Raw genomic sequence first — 6,000 nt, forward strand, 5'->3', positions numbered from 1 at the left:
AAAATTAGTTCAATTAATAACTATTACAATAACAATCAAAAACATAGCTGTAAGACAGACCTGTGCTAGGCCCATCAAAAGTACAATTTCTTTAACTTTAGCTAGAATACCCTATCCATTCTAGACCCTGATTCTATAGTTAGTTGCCACTTAGTAGCCAATCTAACAACTGGGGTGACTGCCCAAAGTGGGTTTCAGCTTTCTCTCCTTCCCCATTGATCAATGATACGTGGGTCACTGATGAATATAGATGCAAAAATCCTCAACAAAACACTAGCAAACAGAATCCAATAGCACATTAAAAGGATCATATATCATGATCAAGTGGGATTTATCCCAGGAATGCAAAGATTCTTCAATATATGCAAATCAACCAATGTGATACACCATATTAACAAATTAAGGAACAAAAACCATATTATCATCTCAATAATGCAGAACAAGCTTTTTACAAAATTCAACACCCATTTATGATAAAAATTCTCCAGAAAGTGGGTATAGAGTAAACCTACCTCAACATAATATAGGCCATATACAACAAACCCACAGCAAACATCATTCTCAATGGTGAAAAACTGAAAGCATTTCCTCTAAGATCAGGAACAAAATAAGGATGTCCACTCTAACCACTATTATTCAACATAATTTTGGAAGTCCTGGCCATGGCAATCAGAGGAGAAAAAGAAATGAAAATAATACAAACTGGAAAAGAAGTAAAACTGTCACAGTTTGCAGATGACATGATACTATACATAGAAAATCCTAAAGATGCCACCAGAAAACTACTAGAGTTAATAAATGAATTTGGTAAAGTTGCAGGATACAAAATTAATGCAAGGAAATCTCTTGCATTCCTATACACTAACAACAAAAGTTCAGAAAGAGAAATTAGAGAAACAATACCATTCACCATTGCAACAGAAAGAATAAAATATCTAGGAATAAACCTAGTTAAGGAGGTAAAAGACCTATACTCAGAAAACTATGACACTGATGAAAGAAATCAAAGATGACACAAACAGATAGAGAGATATACCATGATCCTGGATTGGAAGACTCAATATTGTGAAAATGACTATACTACCCAAAGCAATCTACAGATTCAACGCAATCCCTACCAAATTACCAATGTCATTTTTCACAGAACTAGAACAAAAAAATCTTAAAATTTGTATGGAGATACAAAAGACCCTGAATACTCAAAGCAATCTTGAGAAAAGAAAAGCAGAGCTGGAGGAATCAGGCTCCTTTGCTTCAGACTGTACTGCAAAGCTACAGTAATCAAGACAATATGGTACTGGTACAAAAACAGAAATATAGATCAATGGAACAGGATAGAAAGCCCAGAGGTAAAAAAAAAAAAACCATGCATCTATGGTCACCTAATCTTTGACAAAGGAGGCTAGAATATACAATGGAGAAAAGATAGCCTCTTCAATAAGTGGTGCTGGGAAAACTGGACAGCTACATGTAAAAGAATGAAATTAGAACAATCCTTAACACCATACACAAAAATAAACTCAAAATGGACTAAAGACCTAAATGTAAGATTGGACACTATAAAACTCTTAGAGGAAAACATAGGAAGAACACTCTTTGACATAAACCACAGCAAAGTCTTTTTTAACCCACCTCCTACAGTAATGAGAATAAAAACAAAAATAAACAAATGGGACCTAATGAAACTTAAAAGCTCTTGCACAGAAAAGGAAACCATAAACAAGATGAATAAACAACCTTCAGAATGGGAGAAAACATTTGCAAACAAATTAACAGACAAGGGATTAATCTCCAAAGTATACAAACAGCTCATGCAGCTCAGTATCAAAAAAACAAACAATCCAATCAAAAAACGGGTGAAAGACCTCAAGAGACATTTCTCCAAAAAAGACATACAGATGGCCAAGAGCTCATGAAAAGATGTTCATTATTAATTATTAGAGAAAGGCAAATCAAAACTACAATGAGGCATCACCTCATACTGGTCAGAATGGCCATCATCAAAAAATCTACAAACAATAAATGCTGGAGAGGATGTGGAGAAAAGGGAACCCTCTTGCACTGTTGGTGGGAATGTAAATTGATACAGCCACTATGGAGAACAGTATGGAGGTTCCTTATAAAACTAAGAATAGAATTACCATATGACCCAACAGTCCCACTACTGGGCATATAACCAGAGAAAACCATAATTCAAAAAGAGTCATGTACCACAATGTTCATTGCAGCCAGGACATGGAAGCAACCTAAGTGTATATCAACAGATGAATGGATAAAGATGTGGCACATATATATAATGGAATATTATTCAGCCATAAAAAGAAACGAAGTTGAGTTATTTGTAGTGAGGTGGATGGACCTAGAGACTGTCATACAGAGTGAAGTAAGTCAGAAAGAGAAAAACAAATACCATATGCTAACACATATATATGGAATCTTAAAAAAAAAAATGGTCATGAACAACCTAGGGGCAAGATGGGAATAAAGACATAGACCTACTAGAGAATGGACTTGAGGATATGGGGAGGGGGAAGGGTAAGCTGTGACTAAGTGAGAGAGTGGCATGGACATATATACACTACGTAATGTAAAATAGATAGCTAGTGCGAAGCAGTCTCATAGCACAGTGAGATCAGCTCGGTGCTTTGTGACCGCCTAGAGAGGTGGGATAGGGAGTGGGCGAGGGAGACGCAAGAGGGAAGAGATATGGGAACATATGTATATGTATAACTGATTCACTTTGTTATAAAGCAGAAACTAACACACCATTGTAAAGCAATTATACTCCAATAATGATGTTAAAAAAGAAAAAGAAGTTATAGGTGAATAAGTAGGACCAAAGAACTTTATCAATATCTAGAATCTTATTCTGTCTCCATTTGGTTTCAAACAAAGATGTGATACATATATACAATGGAATAGTATTCAGCCATAAAAAGGAATGAAATTGGGTCTTTGTAGAGATATGGATGGACCTAGAGACTGTCATACAGAGTGAAGTTAGTCATGAAGAAAAAAACAAATATCATATATTAACACATGCATGTGGAATCTAGAAAAGTGGTACAGATGAACCTGTTTGCAAGGCAGAAGTAGAAACACAGACCTAGAGAACAAATGTACGGACACCAAGGAGGGAAGGTGGGGCAGGTGGTGGGATGAACTGTGAGATTGGACTTGACATATATACACTAATATGTATAAAATAGATAACTAATGAGAGCCTGCTGTATAGCACAGGGAACTCTACTCAATGCTCTGTGGTGACCCAAAAGGGAAGGAAACCCAAAAAAGAGGGGATATATGTATTTTTAAAAAATGATAAATGAGTCATAGCATGCCTCAAGGGTATGCTTACCAAGCTATTTCATGTGAGTCCAACAAAAAGACACAAGTTTGAACTTCCTCGTTGAAAAGCCTGGCAAATCAGTTTCATATTTGTTAATATGTTTACATGTAGCTTCTCTTCTCTAATCATTAACAATATTTCTCAACTGCATCTTAGAGGAAGCTACAGAGTAACTGATATTTTCTCAATGAAATCTAATGACTAGTTTCTAGCACAGTGATTAACACAAAAGTGGTCTTTAAAATGTCTATGGAATGACAAGCATGGACATATACACAAATGTAATATTTTTGAATATACAGATGAAGGCACACACATGTAGATGTGTTTTATTTCTGACAAATTTTAAAATAATTTTTATATATTTTATTGAAGTATAGTTAATTTACAATGTTGTATTAGTTTCTGGTATACAGCAAAGTGATTCAGTTATACTTGCATATATTCTTTTTCATATTCTTTTCCATTATAGTTTATTAGAAGATATTGAGTAGAGTTCCCTGTGCTATACAGTAGGACCTTGTTGTTTATTTTATATATAGTAGTTTGTATCTGCTAATTCCAGACTCCTAATTATCCCTCCATTCACCCTTTCCCCTTTGGTAACCGTAAGTTTGTTTTCTATGTCTGTGAGTCTGCTTCTGTTTTGTAAGTAAGCTCATTTGTATCATTCTTAGATTCCACATATAAGTGATATAATTTGTTTTCCTTTGTCTGACTTACTTTACTTAGTATGATAATCTCTAGGTCCATCCATGTTGCTGCAAATGGCACTATTTCATTCTTTTTATGGCTGCGTAATATTCCATTGTATATATGTACCACGTCTTCTTTATCCATTCATCTGTCGATGGACATTTATGTTGTACCCATGTCTTGACTACTGTGATTAGTGCTGCTGTGAACATTGGGGTGCATGTATTTTTCTGAATTAGAGTTTTCTTTGGATATAGGCCAGGGAGTGAGAATTGCTGGATCATATGGTAACTCTATTTTTAGTTTTATAAGGAACCTTCATACTGTTCTCCGTAATGGCTGCACCAATTTACATTCCAACCAACAGTGTAAGAGAGTTCCCTTTTCTCCACACCCTCTCCAGCATTTATTATTTATTTTAATGATGGCCATTCTGACTGGTGTGAAGTGATATCTCATTGTGGTTTTGATTTTCATTTCTCTAATAATTAGAGATGTTGAGCATCTTTTCCTGTGCCTGTTAGCCGTCTATGTGTCTTCTTTGGAGAAATGTCTATTTAGTTTTCTACCCATTTTTTAATTGGATTGTTTACATGTAGATGGCTTTTACACAGGACCTCTTATATCTGGATACATATGTAACATATATCTCTTTATATTTCATTTTAAGAATTCTTTTCTAAATTTATGTTTTATTGAAGTATAGTTGATTTACAGTGTTGTGTTAGGATAATCCTGCATTATTTAATAAAAGCCTCATGAGTTGAGGCTATGATATAACAGTACACAATGTTCAGTATGTAGTAAGAACACAATAAAGAATACAAATAAACTGATTTCAACTAACATGACATCCCAGAGTCTACAGGTTTCTTCAAAGCCCATACTAATATCCACAATTAATTTTCACTTTCTTTTCCATTAAATAATTTTCCAAAGGTATTCTATGGATACCTAATCTTTTGAGATTCCTTCAAAAGAAGTGTTATGTTTAATTTAGGGAATTCTCATTCAATTCTTTAAACTTTTCAAACTTATGTTGAGGATAAATACAAATGACCCTGGAATACTGCTTATTGATCTGGCTTTACCTTCCACAGAAAGCAAGAATAAGGCAATCAAGTTGTCTTTATAAACTCTGACCTGAAAATATAAATTTCCATATAATTTCTCACCATATTATTATAGTAAAGGCTTAGTTAATATTCTCCTATGAAAAGATAATCTATATTCAAATAAATTTGGGATACACTTATACTTTCCATTTCCTTTGCAATTTTTTTTTAAAAACAATGATGATGACAGCTTTTTTAAAATTTATTTTATTTATTTATTTGGCTGAGCCGGGTCTTAGTTGTGGCACGTGTACTCCTTAGTTGTAGCATGCATGTGGGATCTAGTTTCCTGACCAGGGATCAAACCCGGCCCCCCTGCATTGGGAGCACAGAGTCTTAACCACTGCACCACCAGGGAAGTCCCTGATACTTTCCATTTCCTATCTCAATACACATTATCATCTTAAAGATTAGAGTGTGTAGCCATGTCTCTCACTGTGAACAAGGAAAGCTACAGTCAAAGAAACGCACAGATACATACAAAAATAAAAGAGCTCCTCCTAGCTAACCCCTAAGGAGGGAGGGTGGGCCATAGACTCATAGATTGAGTGAGGAGCAAGGCACTATACCAAAGACTCCCTTATGGTGAAGTGTGGGTAATCGCATAAATTAGGGATATTTCCCAGCTCCCCTGGGGACTGACATCCTCAAGTAGAACACTTTAATATGGATCCTCACTCTCTGGAGGTAAAGATAGAACCAGAAACCCTGCATGGACCTTTCCAGTTCTCTAAAAGGATAACGGGAACAATCTAGCAGAGTGGCCAGGGTAAGATAAATAGTCAACATCAGAGTTAGGACAATGTGGAGAAGTGTGCTTTTTAGCATAATGCTGAAGGA

The sequence above is a fragment of the Phocoena sinus genome, chromosome 17, assembly GCF_008692025.1.
Source record: "Phocoena sinus isolate mPhoSin1 chromosome 17, mPhoSin1.pri, whole genome shotgun sequence".
In the NCBI taxonomy this organism is placed as follows: domain Eukaryota; kingdom Metazoa; phylum Chordata; class Mammalia; order Artiodactyla; family Phocoenidae; genus Phocoena; species Phocoena sinus.